Source organism: Sylvia atricapilla, chromosome 7, assembly GCF_009819655.1.
Source record: "Sylvia atricapilla isolate bSylAtr1 chromosome 7, bSylAtr1.pri, whole genome shotgun sequence".
Taxonomy (NCBI): Eukaryota; Metazoa; Chordata; class Aves; order Passeriformes; family Sylviidae; genus Sylvia; species Sylvia atricapilla.
In genome coordinates, this window is record NC_089146.1 from 35361815 (window position 1) to 35387148 (window position 25334).

A 25334-nucleotide genomic window follows, 5' to 3' on the forward strand; every position below is an offset into this window, starting at 1 on the left:
GGTGATTTTCTAGGAAAATTAGTGAATGTGTGAATAGGACACCAATATCCACATTTATGAGGCTGCTGTCCCACATGACTCTATTGCAGCAAGTCCCTGAGCAAGACACCATGTATCAAAAGAGGCTCAGAAAATGTCTTCGTAAAAGAAGGAGTGAGAAATTCTGTCCAGCTCAATGGCGAGATCCTGACCATCAGCATTTTATCATTTATATTAATTTATATCCAGTGTTGAGCTCTCCTGCCCAAACCCACGTCTGGTTTCCACGGGATTCAAATTTTCTAATCACAGCATTTGCAAAGTGGGCTCCTTTGGCTGCTGTTTTGATTTTGTTAGTGACCAATGTCTTTTTACATCTCCTTTTTAATCCCGCTGTTTGGATCTCACTCAACAAGGACTGCCTAATCAAAAGGGCCTGTAAACAGGATTGGGTTATTTCATGAAGGCTGAGGTCCTTCAGCAGAAATGTGACATAGATCGAGTGCAGTAGATAGTCCTGTGTATAAGAAGAGAATTCAAATGTTCTCTGAAACTCCAAAACCAGAAGGAAACAAAAAGAGAAATCAAGCTACAGAGGAGAGGTGAGTGATAGACATTACATTCTTATTTAATTTTTATGACCTGCTTATGCACCTTTACTTGGTTGATGTCAATCGATCCTGTTCACCAATCCTGTCTCTGTAAAATTTAATTTTCTTGCATTTTTATTCGAGTGGGGAAGAAGGGACACTGTTTTCCCCTTAAGATAATCCATAAGGCAATATTCCTCACTCTAGTCTGTGTGGAGTCAGTTCTGTATTTGTGTTTCCTACCAAACTCTTTTATGTATTAAATCTATTACATTTATATTTTTCCTGCAATTTTTCTTTTTTTTTTTGAAACAGGAAAACATTACCTACAGCAGCTTATCTGCTCTCTTTTGAACTCACTTGTGTCTGTTGCCTTGAACATTTCCTATGCCTGTAGTAGGTACTTTTACCTCTTCACCATATTTTTAATATATTTGAATGAAACTAAGAGAATGTTTGAGATAGCTCAAGCTGGAAGAGCTGAGCACTGGACAATTCAATATTCACGGGTTCTTGCTGAAGATGCAAGCTGCATATCATGGACTGGAATGTCAGGACTCTGCAGGGTTCTAATGCATGCTATCATATCTTTGACTTGGTAGGAAAAATGACTCTTCATGATTTTTAGTTTTTTAGCATTTTTTACCTTTTTTTGCCACTGCGTACACCTTGAAAACCATGTAAAAATGTAGCGAAAACAGGCTTTCTCATGAAGTCACCTTTCCTTCCTAGATTTTCTCATGTCCTAAACCCAAGAATAAACTTTTTTTTTTTTTTTTTTTTTTTCTTTCTGGCACAGACCAAAAGTCTATGACAAATTAAAAAAGAAAAAAAATTAAAGAAGAAAAATGAGAACTTCACATCTTGTAAAAGATTTGGCTCTATGTTTGAGAAAAGCTCCATGCTTCTTATTATTTTACTCAGCCATTCCTACCACGAGATTACTTTGCCTTAGGGTGATGGCTTGTAGGATTTATTCAAGCATCACTTCTTATCAAAACTTTGACCAGCAACTTGGTGATCACTGGAGTCCCCAAGCACAGATTCTACAGGGAACTTACAGGCTCAGTTAAAATGCAAATTACTGTTAATTAGGCAAACATACTACCAGTAAAGCAGATACAGCAAGTGAGTTGACATTAGGTAAAGCAGAAGTGATAATTAATAACCCAACAATTTGGATGGGTCATTGGCTCAGCTCTGCTCGATCAATAGCTGCTGTCTCTGTGCATTTTGGCTGAGGCTGCACCTAGGAAAAAAGGGCACTTTTGTGAAAACCACTCTGCCCAGGCCAGACAGATGTGCTACACCACATCTGTCCAACCAAATCCTGCAGCTTTTTGCAGAGGTAGGGCTCTCCCAATGTAGGGGCCAGCTCCATAGGTATGGAGACTGGTATTTTGGATTAATTCACCTTAAATGAGCTTAGTATTAGTTTTCAGTCCTTTCACTGCTTTTTTTCCCTAAACCCCTGCCAGATATTACTGAAGATCAGATTTTGCAATTACAGAGTAACCACATCCTAATCCTGGGTTTTCCTGCTAATCAGAAACAATTTTTCTCTTGTTGGTTGTGTTCCCTTAATTCATTTTGTCTTAACTCTTTCACTACACTTAACAGAAGATAGATGCCTAAAATTTTCACCTCTGCTTGTATGGGGAGCTTTTACACTGACCAGACAGCAACAGTAACTTTAATGTTATGTTATAAAAATATTCTTTGAGCATCTTAAACACATGATCCTTCCAGGTTCAGGAAACAGGAATGAAAACCAGTAGCTCTGCTATAAAGACCTCTGCATCATCTGTTGAGTCCATTTTCCTTATTTAAAGTAGAAAGAGAGAGGGAAAAAAAAAAAAAAAAAAAAGAGAACCATAAAGAAGATAGAAAATAAGTAGCTGAAAAACCCACTGAAAAAACACACCCACTAAAATAATGAAGTCATAAACACAGGGAAAATTTGTGTTAAGGCTACAAAAATACTTTACCTCAGTTCCCTTGGGGCTAGTCTTTACAAGACACATGGCCCTTTTCACTTTATGAGAAGAATCCAAGACGCTCAGCTGTATTTCCAAGGCTGGGCAATACTTTAAGAAAATACTGTAAGATTGCTATGTCTGGTCTGACCCAGGACCCGGTTTGAAAAAGCTTTACAAATGTGCAGGAGCAGAGGCTTGACTTGAAGTATATCTGCCATCAGCTGGTGGTGCACCCTGGCCTGTTAACTGATTAATTATAGAGCCCTCCTTAATGAGGGACCATCATCCCAGAGGACTCCTTTCAAAACTCAAATGTTGAGTATCTCAACTGAGTTACTCTATTTTTGAGGCTGAACAAAAGCCAAATTCATTGAGCAGCAATTTGTTTATCCTTTCTCAGGCACCGTGTCAGCGTTTTGTGCTTCACAAATATGTTCCTATCAGAGAAAGTTTTGGGTTGGAAAAGACCTTAAAGATCATCTAAAATAAGATCTCCATCATTTTCTCTATGATCTCTTTGCTTCTGCATATTTTCCAAGGGATACAAGTCTACCTCTTGCTCCCACATGCTGATGAGGTGATGCAAAAGTATTTGAAGAACTAACAGTGACTCTGGTTTGCATCCACTGAAGCTGCAGTGATCCAGTCCTAGATAGCTCTGTCTTTGCAATATTTATGCCATGGTTGTCTCCAAGGTCTTAGAAGTCCTTCCCAGTGTCACACAAAATTAGCATTTCCTGTGACCAGAGTCAATAAAATTACTTATGTGAGTAAATACTGCTGATTATGAAAAGCAATTGTTTATTTTAGTGATTTTGACAATATTTTGACCAGAAGTATTTCGACACTTCAGCCAAGTGCCAGATTTTCAGCAGGGTTTGTAACTCAGTGCCTTTGATCTGAAATCTTGTGGCCAGGTTTTTATGTATGTATGTATATATATATATGTATGTTTGTATGTATGTATGTGTTTATTTATTTTTAATTGTGGTGGACACCCAAAAAGCTCTGGGAATGCTGAGCTCTGTGCTGGGAAACCCTGCTCTGCCTTGGGCAGCCTGGCACTGGCTGCTGGGGTGGTTCCTGCCCAGGCTCCAGCCCTGCAGTGCGTGAGAGCCACGCTCAGCTCTGTCCTCCAGCAATGACTGCACGTGTGGGTGGCACAAAGGGGAGCTTGGAATGTTTTTGGGGAAGTTTCCTCTTTCTTCATGTGTCACGTTGGACAGGGTTGCAGCGTTATCTGATGAAGCAAATCTCAGCATCTCTTTGAAGAAAATGCTTCTGTGAGAGGGTTTTTGGAGATGCATAAAGCTGGGTTTGTGTTTGAAACCACAAAGAGGGGGCTGGACACAGTTGTAGAGGTTACACAGAGCTGATTTCATAAGGGCTCCATCTCCCCTTCTATGTGACAGTCAGGGTGTGTTGCACCAACAACATCCCTGTCCTCTTTCCCCCTGAAAATGTTTCCCCTTTTCACGACCTCATGGCAGGAAAGAACCTTTTTGTTCTTAGAAAATATTCACTAGGGCAGTGGTTCTCCTTAGAAATTCCAAATGAAAATAATTTTGCCTTTTTAATCGCCTTTTACCAGTGTAGCAAAGCCATTACTAAGCTGACCTGAAATTATTTTCTTATGGTCATATAAAAGAGGAGAAAAGTGTTCATATTGTGTCTGGACACTCTTGCTTTAGTGACAATATTGAATATATACCATTATGAAAAGACATTTATAATCTCTTAAATTTACTCTTTCTCTATCTGATCTGGCATTTGCTGCCTCTATGCTGGTGACCATATGTGTGTACTGTAGATCAGTGTGCATGTGTTGCATGGAAGGAGGAAGAGGGCTGACCAACTAAATCCATCAGAAACAAATATGATACAGCACTGATCTGCTACAGTGCTTTTCTCTGTGTCCAGAAACTCTCCTTTCCATCAGGGCCTCTCAGTTCTGCTGCATTTCTCCAAAGCTCCCTTTCCACCCTGACAGAAGGGTTGATGTAACATGAAATGGACTTTGTCAAAGCTGGTTGGGAAATACTTGGGGTATAAAGTTTAATTTTCTGTGAAGCCTCTGGTTTTGCCTTTTTTTGTTTGCTTGTTTGTGGGTTCTGTGTTGTTATGATTTTCTTCCATAGGTGAAGCAGGACAGGAATTCTGTCTCAGACATGGGAAGTGTCCTTTTCCAAGCACATAAGGAAGGAAGTCTGTTTTGCAGCAGCAGGTAAGCTGATCCACTGCCTGACACTGCAGAGGGTTATCCAGTATCACACAGGTCAAGGGGCCGTGTGTCCAACTTGTAAAATTTCTCATCTGCTCCTTTTTGCTCTGGAGGGGAAGGGAGTTGGTGTCCATTGCCCCTTCTTACTCTTTGGGATTTCTGCTAGAGATTTAAAATATGCAACTTCTCTCCTGCAGCAAAGTCCAGTGCAAATCCTATCTCAGAGATGTCTTCTGCAAAAAATAAATGAGTAAAAACCCCTGTTATAAATGAAAATCTCTTCCTAACACATAGAGTTGGTTGCATTTTCTTTACTGTTTCACTCTGATATATTCCTATCTGGAGTGGTCACTCAAGCTGCTGTGTAAAAACCCCAAGAAATCACATTTGTGTCAGTTTTCTGACTTGCTGTTCAGTGGTCTGCAGCTTTTTCACAGCACCTGGAGATAATTTAAGATGCTGGTAATTTCCAGTAGGTGCAGGAAGTGTGTGTCAGTTGTCAGCATCTGTTGCTCTGTTATGTACAAATATCCAATTTCTGGGCATAGAAAATTCCCAGCAGTTTTTTTGTTTGTTTGTTTGTTTTTCTTGGTGAGATAGAGGTGAAATCATGGAATCATTAAGAGGGGAAAAGACCTTGAAGACCTTTAACTCCAATCATCAGCCCAGCACCACCAGCACGTTCTTCACTAAACCATTTCCCCTGGTGCAATATCCACATTAGTTTTGAAATCTCCAAGGATGATGATTCCATCACTTCCCTGGGAATCCTGTTCCAATACTTTTCCACCATTCCCATGAAAAACATTCTCCGAATACCCAACCTAAACCTCACCTGGTGCAATTTGAGGCTGTTTTGTCCTGTCCCTTGTTACCTTAGAGAGGAAATTGAGCCCACCCCACCAAAACTTCCTTTCATAGAAATCTAGAGAGATATAAATGTCCCCCTGAGCCTCCTTTTCTGCAGCCTAAATATCCCCAGCTCCTCATCAGACTTGGGCTCCAGACCCAAACCCTACTGTTTTACTACTGAATTAACATGGGGGGGATGGGGGGGGGGGGGGGGGGAAGGAATTACCTACGTTTTCACAGTAGCTATCATTTATTTAAAAAGCACACAATTTTCTAAATATTTCATGTGATTTCTCATTCCAAATCGACTGTTAATCAGGAGGATGGAATTTAAAATGAACTGTTTCCTGGTTTTGCTGGGCTGTTTTAATGTTCCTGGTCATGTGAGTTGCAGGGAATATGTAAACTGGAATTTGAAGCAAGGATGGCATAATGCATTTCAGGATACACCTTGACAGAGGCATTAATTCACTGCAGGTTTGCTCCACATGGAATCTCTGTATTTTTATGACATGTACAGTTGGTTGTAATGCCATACTGGGTATCATGTATAACATCAAAGAGCTAAGTAAGTATAAAGGCATGTTGTATTTCTTCAGTTCATGTCAACAAAATCCTTTTCAACCTTGGATACCTCTTGCTTAAAATCTTTAGCTCGTCCTGCACTTTTATTTGCAGCGTTTCTGTCCAAAAATAATATTTGTAACAGGAAAATGGAACGACTAGGATAACTTCTTTTTTGTTGTTTTTGTTATAGTCTTAAATTATTTAACTCTTAGGTGTCCTTGGAAAGAGGACAAAAGTCTACCAAATAAAGTTAAGTTCTTGGAGTATCATCAGCTTGCTTTCCACGCTGTCATGAAATTGTTTTCTCAAATTGGGCTGCTTCCCAAACGAAATTTTCCTCTACTGAGATAACGTCCCACAGCAGATTTTTCTGAAGCCTTCAGAGATTATTCCTGGGCCAGGACTGCAGGCTTTGCTGAGTGAAAGGCAGAGGGTTTTTAGTGGATGGGACCAAGCAAGGCAGAGAAAAGCCAGGTGTGACCTGGAAGCTGTGCACTTGCTTTTCAGGTTTTACCTGAACCCAGGCTGACAGATCATCCTGAGGAGGAGGGATTGCTCCCAGTGGCATCCTCTGAGCAGTTTTTAACCTGGGTAGAATCATATAATCACAGAGTGGTTTGGGTTGGAAGGGAACTTAAAGCTCATCTTGTTCCAACCCCTGTGTGGGCAGGAACACCTTCCACCAGACCAGGCTGCTCCATCCCTGTCCAACCTGGCCTTGGTAGGCTGAGTCTCTGAATCCTTTAAGAAGGTTGCCTAAACCTTCTTAGTAGGAATGGGAAAACCCTACTGAGCTGATGTTTGCTGAGCTGAGGTGTGCATTTATGAGAAAGGTGTGGACGGGCCTGGATCAAACCTCTGTATCCTCTACTTCCTTTGGAGGTGACCCTAAAATTCCCCAGACAGAGGAATGATCAGGCTGCCCTCCCCAAAAGGAGACAAAGGGAATGATTGTCCAACCTTTGCCCGTGCTGATGAGTAGTTACCATTAGCTGGCAAAATGTGTCAGGAGCTGGAAGAGATTTTGTTTGACCAAACAGTTTAAAATAGGGATTGGAATTGAAACCAGCTGCTGCAGATACTGGCCTTTGCAGTAATGCAATTACAACAGTCTTTACACTTTCTATATTGCTGCTTTTAGCAAGGCAAATGACTTTCAGGGATTTATTTTTGTACAGAGTATCTGAAAAGTGCCCATCTCTGAGGTGGACAGATGCCAGTGGGGACATCACGTATCGTGTAACATATTTCAGCTCGAGGCTCAGAAATGTCACAGGATCCACAGAATCCTTGAAGAACAGAGAGGACCTGAGCTTCTGATGTGTCACTCAAAAGGAGAGGTTGTACATGACACATAGGTTGCTTTATACCACTCTGTAACTTGGTGTGCTTATGCAAAGAAGTGCATGTGGGATCGATGGCATATGGTATATTAAGAAAGAATAACACCAGATTTTTTAAAAAATGTATTCACCCATTAAATGGTGTAAATTAAAGTAAGCTGTCAAAATGACAGCACAATAATGCCATCTTTGCAATAGCACATACTGCAGCACAGTTAAATCATATCACTTTTGGGGAAGAATTACAGATGAGATCCAAGAAAAAATTGCTTTTGAAATGCAATTCTTTGTTAGTTAAGGATCATCATTGCTAGCCAGGATCCCCTATAAACACATAAAGCACAGAGTCACTGTAATAAATCATGATAATTTATATCACAGCTAATTCTGGGGAAGTAGCATCAGGGGTTATACTTCAGATGCACTTCATATTACTCAAACTGTAATTATTTTCATTAAAATATAAAATTGCTTACAGCCAAGTTACTTGAAACACACAGCATTGCACATTTAACCATGTACACAACAGGGCCACAAGAGTTCAAAATAAGTAAAGTCAAGTGTTAAATAACAGCACTTATACTTTTTAATTGCATATCTTTGCAGACACAATCAATGCACTTTTAATATTCCTTTTCAGTGAAACGTTGGGCTGGCTTTTTCAATCATCGTCATGTTGATTAAAAGTCAATGTCAAAATAAACTTGAGAAAATACTGTTAGGTGCTTGTAAGCACAGCCTCTCTAATGGTTTGTGCATGTCAAGAGGGCAAATCTTATTCCAGGAGGAGAAAGGGAAATGCTTCAAGTTTGTGCGAAGGCAAGCAGTGGAAGGCTGAAGAGTTTGAACGTTTTCAAGTGTAATAATTTTTAACACCACTCGTTCTCTAGTGCCTTTCTCTAACAATCTCAATGGGTTCTACAAACAGTAATTAATTACAGCCTCCAACACCTCTGAGAGGTAAATACAGGCAGTGTGAGGTGCTCTTCATCTGTCCATGGAGCAGAGCAACCCTACAAACCTCTGGAATTTGCAGGGGATGCAGGAGGCCTCCCTCCTTAGCAGAACCCAGACACCTCAGATATATCTGTCTTTATTAAATTGAGGGTCAAAAAATGAGTAATGAAATGCATCTTAAAACCTGGGGTTTTTTTTCATTTTTTTGGCTTTTTGCTCCTCAAAGATCATCCCCTGTTCTTTATAAAGCATGGGTTTGACTGCAGGGGAGAATCAAAGCTGAGAGCTAAAAATGTCTTCACCTGTTTGTTTCAAAAGTTAGGTGACAATGGTGAATGATGCACAGAATTCCAGAAAAAGAAAGGAGGAGTGGGTTTTCAGGTGTGCAAATGGCCCTTGAAATCAATGTGAGTATGCAGAACCTGACTCTAGCCCCAGTTTTCAATAATTTAATTAGAAAATAATTGCATAAATCTCCTGGTGAACATTTCTTGTTGCAGGCCTCATTCATTGCTGCAGAAGCCATCAAGATCCTGGAAACGTGTGGCACAGCTGAACCTTTTATGTCTGTAAGAAAACTCTGTATTTGGACTGGAGGAGGGGCCCAGGCAGGTCGACCCAGGATTCTTCTCTTGGAGGAGTTTTTCCAGATGGCTTTTCCAGCAACTATTTCCCATGGCAATTCCAGGTAATTTTAGAGTTCATTTTGAGCCTGAGCCCGCTTTCTATATTTCATGGTGCTTTTGGTGTCTTTGACATATTGAACCTCTAATTTTCATTTAGGCTAAACCATCTCCATCCTTTCTAAGTCAGGCAGCAGTGAGTCCTCAGTTTGCTTGGTATCATAATCTTCATTTCTCCTGAAGTGGAACAGTCCAAGATATTCCTGTGTTTGAAAAAAAATGGAAGAAATTGATTTCTCAATCTTTATTGTGTATTCTCACAAACTGGGGAGCACTAGGAGTGTTGGAATTAAGGAACTAAGACACAGAGATTAGGGATAAATCTCAGCACTAAACTTTTTGACGTCTAACTGAAGTCAGCAGAACTGTTTCTCCCAGCTTTCCCATGCCTGTTGTGCAATGTTACAGGGAGTTGAGGGTGACATTAAGCAGCCTTAGGAATTTCAGAGGAAAAGTGATGATTAGGAAAGATGATCATGGCAACTCTCTGGTGTGATGGATTAAGGTGTTTTTATGGAAGTGAAAAGTGAGTATGAATTCAGCTGTGAGGGAAGGGATTTGAACTCTGCCATTAAGGCAAGGCAGTTGGTTGCCATCATTGTTTCCTGACTATGTGGCAGTGAGCTTGAGCTGGAGAACTCTCCTGTGCCATGTCCCAGATGGGAAAATCCACCCTGGTGGGTCTTGTATCCAAAGCCTGTGGTGCTGTCCCAATGAAAAATAACCTAGTGGAGAGTGCAAACATCTTTGTGTAGGAATGATATTTTCCTAGGAGAACCTGAAAGCCTCCAGGTAAATCCAAAACATAAAAGTGTGAATACACTCACAATACTGAGTCAATTTCCCAAGCACGAGATCTCTGGACAGAGCAAAGCAGACCTGCACCTCATGCATGGACATTTTCTGTTCACACTTGATTTGCAGTATTTTTTTTTTTGTCCATTTAGATTAGACATTATGAAAATATAGATGGTGATGCCTTGGCACAAATTTTCCAGAGAAGCTGTGGCTGCCCCTGGATCCCTGGAAGTGTCCAAGGCCAGGTTGGATGGAGCTTGGAGCAATCTGGGATAGTGGAAGGTGTCCCTGCCTGTGGCAGAGGGTGGAATTGGGTCAGCTTTAAGGTCCCTTCCAACCCCAAACACTCTATAATTCTATGAGTTTTCCCGTCCCTTATATGACAAAACAGTACATTATTATTACTAAACAAAAAGTACATTATTTCATCCCTTCCACCATTTGCTAATTTTAGAAACTTTACAATGAAACACTAAAATAGAAGAAAACAGGTAAAGTAGTGGAAGGCAGTAGAATTATTTCAGATTGTATGAGATACCAGCTATCTCCCCAGGAATGTAACTTTTTTAGTTCAAGTTGACATTTAAATTGCATTTTGAGCTGGAAAGAAAAGTCAGTGGGAGAAGAAGGATATCAAATGAAATAGTGGCACATGTGGTGAGTCACATTTGCTATTATTTTGTAAGTATTATAAAAATATATTTGATTTTATTGGAATTGACAGAAAATTATTAAAAATTTGAGATAAAGTTTTCCTTTGGTAAACTGTGCCTTACAGATGGCACATCAGAGAAAATTCTCTTCTTGTTAAGAAATCAAAACAGCTCAGGGAACACGGCAGCATCAGGATAATAATAGTTGACAGGTACAGTGGCTGTGAACAAACACCCATATCATGGTATCTCAGATACCATATTTTCCCCACTAAAATTAAACCATGAGCTCTCTTTGACAATGCTGTGTTAATTATATGCCAGCATTTGCTTCAGTTTGGCTTAATACTGCTTTCATTCCCTCACTAGCAGGCCCTTTTTGGAGTTCACAAGGGGTGTTTGGTTAGAAACCTCTTTCCACTCCTCAAATCCGCCACAAGCAGAGCTCCAGCAGCAGCTGAGGATATTCTGGACACAGATAGGAGAACCAAATCAAACATAACCCTGGAGTAACCCTGGTGCTTGACCCATGTATTTGTGTAGAGCTGTGCAATTTTCACTGCATCTAAACCCAAATTATGTTCTATGCCTAATGTGGAAATGGCCTGGGTGGATGGATTAAACATTTTTTGAATGGCATGGATTAGGACAAGAGTATTTTTATGATGATGATTTGCTGTTTCAGAATGAAATCAAACTGATAGTAAAATTGACAAAGTCCTAACATAAAATACTGACAAAAAGTTAATCAGCCTATAGTTACATTTGTCAAACCCCTTGACTGAATTGGTATTTAAAGCAATAACAGCTACAATTTATATTGCAATATATTGCATTTTTGTGCACAGTAGAGAATTAGACAAAATATCATGTGTCAATGAGTGCCACTTCAAATAAAGTAATTAATTGCTTCAAGCAAGGTAATTAATTCTATAGTAAATGAATCTGTGGTGTTAGACAATTTCAAAGTTAATGCACTGGTTTTTTTCCTCCACATAAGGCTTGAATTATACAAGTCTGTTCTCCTGCTGACTCCCAGTGTCCCCATCTCCCACAGGTGTTTTTAAGGGAAATAACTCCCTAGTTCTGGCTTGACCCAAAAATCTGTTTCAAAATTACAGAGACTACCTGATTCATTCAGGGAAGGATTCTGCATCTTGATGGGGTCAGGCACTGAGGGTTAGGGCTTGGGTGCTACTTTTAGTCTTTCCATTAATGCCAGAACTGCCACGGCTTTCAGTGCAAAACCAGTCATTCCAAAAATAAAAGGAGTGTTCTTCTACCCCCTCTTCTCCTTCCCTTGCCATGCCATTACAGGGGGAAACCTGCATTCGTTCTGCACAGCAGAGATAATTACAGTCTGATAGTCTTAATGAATGAGTTTATATAGAAATGTTATCACTGTGACAGTCGAGAACAGGCTGAAGCACATGTGCGGCGAGGAGACCAAAAGCTGTGCTTGAATATATATGAGAGCACGAGCAGCATCAAGCCTAATTCTTCTTAAACTCCTTAAATCGTAGCCTGGGATGCACAGGAAGCCTTGCCGTTGCTCTCTGCTTGCAAATGTGAGGGGGAAGTGAAATTAGCATAGATAAAAGTAAACCTAAAAGATATGTATCTGTGCTGGCATGCAGAACGGCAGGGTCAGTGAAATCATTCAAAGCACTGGGCTTGGATTCAGCATATTCAGAAGGTAAAACATCCAAACTGGGGAGAAACAGGCAAGTGAGAAATGGTGCAGTAGGGAGGAAACAGAAATACTGAATAAACCCCGAAGCTTTTCAGAATTACTACTTCCAGTGAGGAGGAGTGTCATGAGAGCATGGGAAAAAAAAGGCCTGCAGAGCCCTATTTTTGGTGGTGCTGATCACCACTGTGTTATCTCCCAGAGCTGCCTTCTTGCAGCGCTCCCACAAGATTTCACTCACCCTTTTATGCCACATGTAGGGCCCCAGAGCAACAAAAGGTGTTGGGCCACTGCCACCCCCAGCAGCAGCTTTTGCTCCAGGCAGGACAAATTGAGGCACCATCAACCCTTCTCAGCCACATCCTCTCTAACATAATTTTTCAGCCTTAGAAAACAAGATGTCATGAATGAAAGAGACCACCAAACAAAGTAAGTTCTCTGAAGGGACCAGACACAAACGCTGTGAGATCTTCTGCATTACTGTGAAAATGGCACCGGAGACATCAGAAAGCTCTGTTCTCAGTGATTTGTGGACTATAAATCAAGCATTAGTGATCAGGTGGAAAGAAGGTACCAGACCCAAAGTATATTCCAGGCAATGAGATTCTTTCCACTGACTGGAGTCAGGAATTTTGGATCAAACATTTGGAAGTATGGGCTGAAAAGCAGCATAATATAGAGGAGAAATGTTGAGTTTGCTGCTGGAAGCATAAGGGAGCAGTGCAGCTGCTCCAGAGGCCAAGGCAGGAGCTGAGAAGTTCAGCATGGAGTTGACAAACTACCCTGGATCGAGGAGTCCACTGGAGGTTTCTCCTTGTGGCATTCCTCAGATCTCAATCTCCTTCTGTTGTGCTGCTTCTATAGAACCTGGACATTTCTAAAAGAAAAAAGCATTACTGTGGCTTTCTGCAGCAAGTGGGAAGGAAGGGAAACTGAAAAAAAAAAAAAAAGTTGATGGAAAATCCAAGGAAAAGCAAGCCCAACCACCCTTCTCCTAGCCACCTGTGGTGTGTCCATGCTCCAGAGCAGGGCTCATGTAGATCAGAGATGGACCAAATCCAGAAAGGTTTGCTAGAGCCCAAATAAAACGGGATAACGATCTGACTCACCACTTCCTCTGGTCTTTGAAAAGCCTAAGCTTTTACATAGCCCTGGCTTTTCAAATCCAATCCAACCCTTCCTTCCCAGCCCCTGCCTGCCCCGCCGCGCGTTCTGAGGCGAGCTGTTCTCATGACTCACGGGGACAGTTGACCACCATTCTCAACTGTGTTCCTTCTTACACATTTGGTACAAAGATGGCAAAAAAAAAAAAAAAAAAAAAAAAGAGATCCATATTCCAGTTTTATGGAGACACAAGCACATACACAGCAATGCTTGATCTGAAGCCAGCTAATGGAGAGGATATGTTGAAACCACCAGGCATATTGTTATGAGGAGAACAATAGATATTGGCAACATTGTTTGATCCGTGTGCCAAGGGTAAAATTAAAGCCGTATGTTCACCCCACCAGACACAGATTGTGGATGGATGTTTACGTAAACAAAAGGGTTTGTTAGACTGTGTTATCATTTTCTTCCTTTGGCTCTCCAACTTCTAGGCCAGGTACATCAATAAATTCTTTTCTGGAAGAGTCTGGAAGAACCACATCAAGAGCAACAGTTACATGAAACCTTGGTTGATTACCATGTGGATATATAATAATTCCTTTTCTTCCCTTAACCTCTTAGAATAGCAGCAATCAGAGCCAACCCCTTTATCCTTGCAGGGAAAATAAAAACCTCCTCTATAAAGACTTGAGAGATTTTTCAAGAGAGCTTGAGGACTGGATCAAGAATAAGCTGTAACAAAAGTTTTCCTATTTCCTACCTGTGCTACCCAACGCCCCGACCTCCTCAGCGTGGCTTGTGGCATTGTTAAAGCAATTGGTAGAAAATGAATCTGGAAAATTTCCCGGAGTGTACAGCTGCCCTTTTAACTTACACCTCACCAACCCAGCCCAAGTCAAGGAACCGACATGTGGTGTGCGCTCCTCCGGGAGCCGCGGGAGCACAAATACAGCTGTGCAGATCTGGCACACGGGGTTTTTGATTTCATATTTGCTTTGCTGGCCAGGCAGCAGCGAGCTTTCAGGGAAGAATTACCCATTACTGTCTCGTGTGCAAAGAATAAGGCAGGGAAAACAACAAAAAAAAAGGGAAAAATCTTTCGGTGGTGGTTTATGGAACGTTGTTGTCCAAAGCTCCCAGTTGGAATGTGATATGAGTTGCTTGTGCATTACTGAGCTAGCTGTGTACTCAGAGTTCTTTTGGGGTGTGTGATTACTGCTGGTCTTCGTGGGATTTTATAAAAATTCCTGATAGATCAGGGTGCATTGAAAATCTTTCACTTTTTGGCTTGACTTTGGTAGTCTACCTATAAAATTACCAAAAATTCTCAATTTAAGAAGTTACAGGGAAGCCTGATGTATTTGCTTGTTCACTGTTTTATTTTTTTAAGAGTAGCTGCTATATTTTAATAACTTTATTAAATTATTTTTAAGGATAATAAAACTATAAAAAGGCTGTTGCCATCTGGTTCAGATGAGCCTGGGACTGTATGCATCTCTAGCTACTTCAACACAAAAATTCCTGATTGCTGTAAACCAGAATTAGATATTTATAAATGCCCACATCTTTGATTTCTTTGTGGAAAATACCCAAGTCAAAGAAACTTTATTAAAAAAAAAAACTTGTAGCAACAAATTTTCTCCCTTTCTGCGTAATATCAGCAGCTGCTCTGCTTTAGCAAATGCATGCAGCAATTTTCAGGGTTATCTCTGTATTTCTGGCTGGCACCGAGGCTTTTGGCAGAGATTACTTGCAAGGAAGAGTCTGCTACATCTTGTAAGTCCTACTTTGAAAACAGGCAGTCACAGGTACTGAAAAGACACATCATCGTCATTCTACTCTGGCAGTTAGCAGGAGGACTGATCACTAAACTGGTCTAATTGAGCTCTTCTCAATCACTTGCAGAGATGAGAAAGTTGTTGGAGAGATATCACTGGAGGCTCTGGGATTTTCTTCTGAAGTCATTCTGAATTAGCTGCTAATGGGGAGCTTTCTTTGATAGCTCTTTTATAATTAAATGCAGCTGGATGGAAATCAACCACAAAGGGAACTCAAGTTTGTTTATCATTACTTCTGACTTTGTTAGCAGATGTTTTCTGAGTACCGTGGTAGCTTGTTTAATTTGTCTCCGTGTAATGTGAAGCAGGTAAACTTTGATTAATAAACTGACAAGAACATTCCTTCATTTATTTTAGAAGTTTCCATCTATGTCTGTTACAGCACATGTGCCAAATCCCAAAAGAAAATAACTGTTTGTGTTTGATTTTTACTGTTATTTCTAAGTCTAAGGCCAGATGAAAACGTGCTTGTTGGTAACACAGCCTTCACCTTTAATGGACACAAACCACCAGCAAACTTCTGCCATGTGTGAAAACTGCACGTTACATTTCCCACTGGGCTATTCTGTGTTAATTTATGAACAAGAATTCACCTTGGTTTACAGGTTGTTTATTTTTCTATTAATTCCATTGGAAATGCCCTCTATTTTTTTGGGCTTAATATGTGCCCACCCTCACTAATTGTGGTAGATGACTGTATGCCCTCAGTCATGCATGTGTAATTTATGTTTGAGTTTGCCAGTAAACAGTTATCTTAGAAAAAAGTGCTTAAATACAAGTATAAACAACTGAACTTGAATTCTTAAATGCATTTTTTTCCTAAGTAAGACATCTACATCTATGTGTGAAATTCAAAATCCTGGCCGAAGCCTTTTTGCTGTGCAGATTGAGCATCCAGTGCTTTAACTGAATTATCTGAAAATCCTGCAGTGTTCCAAGCAACATTTTAAATTAAATAGATGGTCCACTTCCTGCAAAGTGTTTCAGATTAACATCTTGGGGATAGTTACTAAAACTGCATAGGAAATACATATGCAGCAGTTGGTTCCCATACATAAGATGAACAGCTTTTTTCTTATCTTCCTTTCTGTACTGCATGTTTTCCTTCTTTCTCTCTCTCATTTATCTGCTTCTAATCTGCAAGAAAATTATTTCTGCCTCCGTCCAGCCTGATCTCCTACATTGCAGAGCTGACCCTACCTCAATTTGTAGCATTTATTCACTGCTCTTTTTTATTATTATTTATTTTTAATCTGCCCTTTCTAACAGCGAGGACTCAGACATCTGCTTCACATCAGGGTGTGAAGTGTGAAGCATCAGGTTTTTTTGTAGCTGTCCCACTATTAAGTGAAGGCTGCCCTCCTCACCCTGGCCCGTGTCAAGGCCACTTCCCTGGGCTCTGCACACCTGATTTGGGCATTGCTGGCTGGGCTTGTGGAAATGAGAGGTTTAGAAATGAAAGGATTGAGGGGAAAACCAGCATTGGCTGCACAGAGACAGGGCTGCCAGGGGGCTATGCAGAGCTGGGACCACCTTGTGTTCAGGTGAGATAAAATTGCATTTCCTCAACCCAGCTGCCACTTTGTGCTGTCATTCCTGCTGGGTATTTCTGGTCTTCAGAGATGACCAGGATATTTTCTGAATTCTTGGTGTCCCTCTCAATTTTTGGTGCTTAAAACTCTACAGGTTTAAATTTACGACAGTTCTTTGTAAGCAGCCTGTTTGTTGTTTCTTATTCTGCAGCTTAAGAAGTTGCTTTTCAGTAACTGCTTTATAATTTTTTTAACTAGCCTTAATGAGTCAGAAATAGAATTGACAATAATTTTTGCTTTTTAGAGCAAACATTTTGAAATGAACCTTCCACGAGAGAAAATAAATCCCTGTTTCCTCACCTGCTAGCAAAAATATATTTCCTTGTGAGATTCTTTGTTCTTCTGAGGACTATTGAGGCTCTTCGGTAAGAAAGTGAAATACAAATTGCAGCAAATTAATGGGAGAACCTTTCTGAAAGGACAATCGAATCTAATTCAGCGGACCTTGTCCTGATTTGTGGCTGTGAACCAGCACTACTTGTGTGCCTCCTGCCAACACTGAGGGCCCAAAAGTCAGGAATTAATTGCTGGGTGACTCTGGTTTCAGGGATTTGGATACCTGAGCTCACAGACCCGAAACCTGATCATGGGGACCTTGGCATTGCTGCAATAACGGGATCTATGGGCCTGAGTTAATATTTTAACTGCAGGGAAACGTAGGATTTGCAGAAGATGATGTGTAGAAAAAAGAAAAAATATTCCTGAGTCATCCCTTTTTGGAGCAGAACGAGGCATGAGATAGTAAATACTGGATTTTTTATTCTGCCTTTACGATTCTGAGATGGGGTAATGTTGTAAGCTCTCCTTACAAACCCCAGAGCTGAGGGATTAGCAGGACCACAAGGTTTCCTCTATATTCATGATCCAAGAAGCAGATTAAAAAAAAAAAAGGATATACCATTTGATCAGCAGCTTCCTGCATATGGAAATCCTAGGTCACCTTGTTGTTCCTTGATGTCTAAAGCCTGCTCTTAGGTTTCTGCAAGGAAAAACGTGTGTTTTGCCACAGTTTTAGGGACAAAGACAGTGGAATTTAGCAGTGCTGGGATATGCCAAGAAGTCGAGTGCTGAGCCCACGCAGGTCACCAGGGAGGGTCACCACAGCCCAGTCAGGTGGTGGCTGCTGAGATGGTTTTGTTTGCAACATTTTCACACATATTTATTCAATAAGGCTTTTGTTTTACTGAAACTGAGAAACACTATACAGCATTATCCTGATTTTGAAGTGACAGTGCCAAGGGGACTTCAGTAAAGGATTTGAAGGCAATTGAATCTGAAAAGTAAAGCTTTGTGATTGCTTAGTTATTTTTTGAAGCCGTGCTTACATTTAAGATTTATGTACAGAAACAGACTATATCAATAGTAGTGAAGTGGTTTCAGGCCAAGCTTTTTTCAAAGAAACTTATGAACAGAAGGTCATTTCAGAGTTCTTTCTTCTCTTGCAAAGAGACAAACACAAATCCCACCTCGCTGTATTTGTATAATATATAATACATTATTATGCTGCTGCATTTTAGTAAGTGATTGTACTTCCACAAAAATATCTAGAGCTTTATTCTTGATTATAGTGCACTGCTGCCTGCAAGTAAAAGCAATTGTTATCCTCAGAGTTTCAGTGACCTATTAGGAAAATATAAATTGTGACAAGATTTTTTTTTCCCTCTCTGTAAACTTCTGAAGCCTCATCTTACACCATCTAAACCCCATCTTAAAAATACATAACACAGAGAATCCTTTTCTGAATCCTCTGATGATACTACAATATTGAATCATCTTTATATAATTATGCTGGTGAATATAAAGTATCATTGTTTTCAGTATCTTTCATGAAAGCTGTTTTGACCTTCAGATTAAAGGATCCATATGGATTTCCAAATGCAAAAGTTGGAGCTCCTGTTTTAAAAACTAGAGCTCCGGTTCGGCACGCAGACATCAGATGTGCTTCCACTTGAAAAAACGCAATTGTAGCAGCCTATATCCCGTCTGAATTTTTCTCCTGGGTAAACTCTTATAAATGAGTGCATCGTGCATAATGAGGATTGGAGGTTAGCTGCTTCCAGTGAATTCCTTTTCAAAGTGCAAGAAAGAAGCAGAGCAGCAAGGAGGAGAAATCCATTGGTATTTGAGCTCTGTAGGATGAAGAGGTTTGCTGCTGGGGGAAGATCAAGAGGAGGCAGTAGGAATATTTTGGGCACTTCTGAAGGAGAGATGGAGACCATCTGGTAGAGAGGATGCTTAAAGGAAGAATGCCAGGACAGAGATAAAAGTAAAGGGAAAGGAAATAGTGACTGAGTAACATCAAAGAGCCAGGCTGACTATAGAGCAGAAATGAAGTAGTAGCAGTGACCCAACATAGGCAAATCACGATACAAATGGTGACACTGGGTGATGGATCCATAGGACTCTCTGAAGGCTCAGGGGAAAAGCTCAGTGCTTTAATTTCAGGAAGGTCTCCAGGAAAGTGGTGCTGACATCTTTGGAAGGCTTATAATTTAAAACTGATGCAGTAAGCAGGGTTCCTGCTGTTTCAGAAATACTGTCCTGGAGTCTAATCCAGATACTGTCACTGTAGCAGAATTTCAAATGGAGAGATGCCAGGAAGAATGTTTCTCCCCTCTTCAGCATCAGCATCTTTTCATTTGAATGATGTGAAGGGTATTAGAGGTTTCCGTCGAATTGCCTCCTAAGGCTCATGTCCTGAAGCCATGGTTGGTGTGTGGTCTTTCCCTGTGTTGAGCTGGAGCTGATCTCATGTGAGAAAGGGAGATGCTGGTTTTGCTTTGCTTCTGCTAAAGCAGAATAGCTGCTGGCCAGCCCTTCTCTCTTGGCAAAGCCTGGAAAAACCTTTCTGTCGCTGGAATCCCATCCAGAGGGAAACTGTGACAATCCCCATGGTTTCTTTGGGTAAAACAATGCAGAGTAAAGTAAGTCTGATATTCCCTTGTGTCTTGGTTCTCCTTAGCTTTGCTTCTCACCAGCCCTAAAGGTAGAGAGCCAGGGCAGGTGATAAACCTAATTAAAAAGGCTGTGCTCCTGTCTCTCTCCAGTTTTCTTTTTCCCATCTGCCTTTAGGAAGAAATCTTCTGCATCCTGGAGAGAAATTGTGCTTTTTGAGGGTAAATATCTCCTGTGGATTCAAGTTCAAGGCCTGAAATAAACTCTTAGGTTTTTCTCCCTTTTTTTTTTTTTTTTTTTTTTTTTTTCAGTAAAACTTGTGTGCTGCTTTTTTACTGAAGTCAGTCCAAAGAAAGAAAAAGCAGAAAGTACTTCCACAGAGTGATTAATCCCATCTTAAAACAAGTGTGTAAGACAGGTAGGATAAGTCTCTCTCTGAAAATGCCAATCTGTCACCACTATCTATAGAAGGAGCCTTCACGAGTAGCTTGGAGTAGGTGTTTGACTTTTACACAGTTAAATTTAGACAAGATGATTGCCACTTTATAAGTCAAAGTGTTTGTTTATCAATGATTAACCATAATAGAATGAAAAGTTATGAGAGATAACAAAAGTAAAAATATAATGCCATTGATGGAGATATCACATCATAAGAAATAGCAGTGACAAATGCAGATGGTTAACATTTACATCCCCATTGTTTTTACTTTACTGTTAAATCTTCCCAGATTTTAGATCTCGTTTGATCTGAAGAAAGAAAAATTCGCCTCTGCTTTGGCATAAGCAAAAACTGCTGAAATACCACTAGGATAAAGAAGTGATTTGTCCTGGAAATGTCAATTCTTATGTGTAGGGTCATTAATCCATAAAAACGAATTTGCAAACATTTATAAGTTTCCTTTAGTGTTTGTTGGTGTCTCACTTGTCATGCTTCTTGACTGGGCTCTAAATGAAGGTTGCACTGAGAAGATCCTGCAAGGCGTGTGCTGACAGGACTCGATTTTGCACGTCTTGACCCAGTGTATACAGTCAGTTACACTGAAATAAACACTCTTGTCATTTAGGAGGATTAATCCTATTTCAGGCTGTTACCCAAGGGCTCCCCTGCATATGATGCTTTCACCATTCATTGCCCTATTGCAGAAGTAAACAGCTAAAATTCATTTTTCTTATGCAAAGATTAATTCTTGACTATAGTATAGTTTGCAAAGTTGATAAAGCTTGCAAAAAAAAATAAAAAAATCCTGCAACACCTCAGTAGGGCTCAGAAGCTTCAGCATATTGGGATGCTAAGAATTTTAAACAAAGTTGGAAAAAGCATATGGTATATATGGACGGGAAATCCTGTGGTAGTTTTGATTTTACAAAGAAAAAAAAGTAACTGCTTAAGTTCATAAATCTGTTGTATGCAGTATTCAAATAGAAATATTCATGATCTTAGCTTTCCTTTTTTTTTTTTTTTTTTTTTTTTTTTTTTTTTTTTTTTTTTTCAGATGTTGCTTTCAAGTACAGATGGGCCCATACCACAAGTTTGGGATCCAGATTTGGACTTGGACCCGACGTTTATCAGAGTTTAGGAATAGCTGAACCCAGAGTCTGAGGTTAGGCTCAGGAGGAATTAAAAGCTTGCTGAAAAGATCTGGATCGAGTGGATCTCCCCCACATTTCAAGGCATAGGTGTGGAAAATACGAGGACTTGATTTGACCTGTCTCTAAGGTATTTCAATTTTAAAAGGGAAGACTTCTGGTGAAATGAGAGGCTGTGATTGTTGTTGTGCCCAAAAGATGAAATTGCATATGGGGATCCGATTGACTGAGTGCTGTTGGAGATTGTAACAAGAGACAGGAACTGCCTAAAATGGTTTCCAGCTTAAATACTTGTCCAAGGTCAATAAGAGCATCTGTGAGAAAGTATTGAGATCCCTGATTTATTATTCGGTAATTTTACCACAATAGGGTTGCCTCAGTATAATTCTTGACTTGTTCTAGAAGAGGATAAAATACCTTAATAATCCCATACACCTAGCTGCGGAAAGAGACTTAGCCTGCAAATGCTCTGAGTTCCTCTTCAGGCTACAAATCCCTCATATTTCCAAGATTAATGGCTTCTAATCCGTTTTTAAATGTTCCATGTGGATAGTGAGGGCGTAACTATCAAAACACTGTAAAATCATAATGTCTGTGTAGCTATAAATTACTGTTTTCAAAATGAGCTGGAGGTCTCCAACTTATTCCTAAGTGCAAATTCTTAGATGGTATAAAATTGCTCCCTAAAAACGGCTAGGAGCAAGTTTTCTGGGGTTTGCCAAAGGGAAGCCAGTTGCTGGTCTGCCTGCTAACTCCACAGCAGTGTCTGTCTTGGTGACACTGAAATTGTCCTAAACAGTATAGACTGGATGGATCAAAATCATTTCAGATCAGAGATTGATTGAAAGGCATGAGGCTCTTTGCATATTTCTCTGATGTGTCTTGTGCTTTTCATTTGTCAAGTTCTGAACTACTTTGTATGAGACTGATGATGAATTCAACTCATACTAAAGTACAAGTTCCATGACAGATTGCTTTAAAACAAAAAATGTTTTATTGGTTTAGAGTATTTTGTTAAGCCAAATTAATGCATGGCATTCAAGAAAACAGGTAAAAGAGAACTTCCAACTCATTATTACTTGAGTTAAATGCATATGTAATAATTACTTCTAAAGAACAACAACAACAAAAAGCATGGTTTAAAAGATCATTAGGATAGTCTTTTGTGGGGCACAGAAAAAACCTTTACAGATGTTATGGGCTCTTTGGGGTTATGCTTAAATAAAAATTTGGAGAAGTGCCTCATTTGAATTTATACTCCCTTTGTGGTCCATCAAAAAGGATTCATCTCCTATTCAAATGACGAGTCAATATGTTAGTCAGATCAAATACCACTAATAAGATGCTAAAAATGCTTCTGAGGAACAGGGGGATTTTTTTAACAAGCCATAAAGTGCTTTTTAATCCATTTTTGACTTGTTAAGTTCTTTGTGATTCTCACAACTGTTCCATCATGACGCAGTTTCAACCCTTTGTGCAGATGGAAAAAATCAAGGTGTAAATCAAGGGCAGTGCATGAATATTGACTCTCCTCACCAGAATTTCCCACCAAAACCACTGTGATCCTCCTTGTACTTTTCTATCTCACATCTATTTAAGACGCTGCTGGTGGTGGGTGTTTTGGGTTGATTAAATAGTATTTGATGAGATTGCAGAGGCCAAGATTCGCTAAAAATTCAAAACAATGCAAAAAAACAAGAAACTCTGTCTCTTCCCCACAAGAGAGGTAGGAGACTTTGAAGAGAGGAGATGCTCCAGGTGCCCTGAGAGAAGGAAAACCTGGCTGCTCAGCTTTGCAGTCAGTGCTCTCTCCTCTGCTCTGCAGAGCCATTTGCTGAGTGTTCTGTCTGTGGGAAGTGGCCCAATATTGCAGTTCTGCTGCAGACACAGCTGCACGGGGCCCAGGGACATAGGAGTTCTCGAGATATATCTCTCTATCAGTGGCAAGAAATGCTGAATAGATGCAGATATTACGAAAAGGCTGATGAGGGAGTGGTTTCTTTTTTGGGGTTTTTTTTTTTTTTTGTTTTTTGTTTTTTTTTTTTTTTTTTTTTTTTTTTTTTTTTTTTTGTTTTTTTTTTTTTTTTTTTTTGCATATCTTCCTGGTCACATCAGTGGAGAAGAATTCTTCTGTGCCTTAGCTCTGAGATCAAAGAATGATCCTTAACATTTGTCTGATACCCAGGATGTATTTCCCAATCTGCTGATGGCAGTGGCAAAACCCCTCAGCCTCTTCTGTTTCAGTTGAAGTTTCATACCATTCACTTTATTTTTTTTTTTCCTTTAGCTAAACATATTTTAGTTTTGGGATGTGAACTACAATTAAAAACTAAATAGCTACTTTAAAAACGAAAAAAAAAATAGTAAAAGTGTTACTATAAACATTTATAAAAATATAGTAAAAAGTGTAATCAAAAAGTGGTTTTGATTAACCTTGTTATCCTTCCTGACTTTTCTCACCTTTGAAGAGATCAGAATAAGTCAAAATTTAATATTCACTACCAAATCTTTGCAAATAACCCTAAAAATGGCTATGAAATTCCTGACATGACTTTTTTTTATTTGCTGAAAGCACAATGCATCTGACTCTATAATTTCTGATTGAATTTGTAGCTGACAGCACAGAGCATTGTGACAAGTTTATCTCTAAATTTTGTGTGGAACAGGAGGCACGAGCCCATGACATATTTTATCCATAAACATAAATTAGTTCATTCATTAAAATAAGTTTTTCAGGATTTAGGTCTCTGAGTGTTGACCATTTGGGAGAAAATAAATAGCAATGTTTAATAAACACACATTGCACTAAGATTGTATTTATTAGTCTTTTGACATTTTTTCTCTAGCTCCTATAAAGAAGTCTTTGGAGATGGGACAACAACTGGTGCAGGTAAATTTCCTACATTGTGAAAGGATCTGCTATTTAGTTTATGGGAAGCAGGCCTGAGCAGATGTGAAAAGTTCAAATAAAGGAAGGCCAGATAAAATGCACTTTTGTGGCTGGAAAATCAAAACAGATGTTATTATTCAACCACAAAAAAATCTATTTGCACTTAAGTAGCATTAGGTGTCTGATTAGTTACATTTTTTTTTTTAGTGAAAACAACAAAATGATTATAAAATTATATAGGCTGATAAAGTGCTTTAAAATGCTACCAATAAACTGAATAGTTAGCTAATAGAAAAAAACCAAAGCAGATCTTACGAGGCCAATAGAAATGTGAATAAATCTATTTTTGAAGGAAAAGTGAAGAAAGATACACTGGAGGAGCAACAAAATCGAATCTTCTCTCTGAACTCCTTATGTACATCAGAGAAATGGTGATTTAAGATGGGTGGATTTTACACTGCCCATAATCTTTTCTGGACATCTGCCCATATGGAAAGGTTGATGCTGGCAGAGGATGACAGGTGCTAGAGATCCTCAGGAGCCCTTGACTACAAGAAAACACTTGCAGGGTGTGAATGCTGCCAAATAGCCTTGTAAATTATTTCTGATTAAAAGAAAATTCGATTTGGTTTCAGAATTGTATATGTCAAAGAAACACCTAAAATAGATTCTATAGTACAAGAGAACAAAAATGGGTATTTTTTTTCTGTGAAAACCTGCTCATATAGGCAATGGAAATAATAATTTTTTTTCTGGAAAAGCTGATCTGATTTGTAGAGACTTTGTTGGCCTGACATGTTTCTGCTCTTGATACAGAACTTTCCTGCTCTTGCATGCTGGGAGTCAGATGTAAACTAAGAGAGGTCCTGTTGGCTTGCTGGAGTTGGTAAAACTTGTCAGTAAATTGGGGACTTGCTGGCTGTTGTTTCTCTCCTCAATGGGAAATGGAGTCTAAGACATTTTTATCTCAGGAATGGCAAAAGAGAGGACAGAGCTGCTTTTTGTTGCAGCTGTTTGAGTTGCTGCAGGAACACTGAGGGTTTGCAGGTTGGGAGGATGTTGTGTAACAGCAGAACTTTTTCCTGTCTGCACTGTTATTCAATATTCGATCAT

The 25334-nt window shown here is 39.7% G+C and overlaps 1 long non-coding RNA gene across 1 annotated transcript; it reads left to right on the top strand.

Moving 5' to 3' along the window:
* The first annotated feature begins 429 nt into the window (after positions 1-429).
* Positions 430-8862, top strand: LOC136363870 (uncharacterized). Its single transcript, XR_010744075.1, has 3 exons — positions 430-581; positions 4687-4772; positions 8811-8862. It is a non-coding gene; the product is annotated as an uncharacterized lncRNA (long non-coding RNA).
* Positions 8863-25334: the final 16472 nt, after the last annotated feature.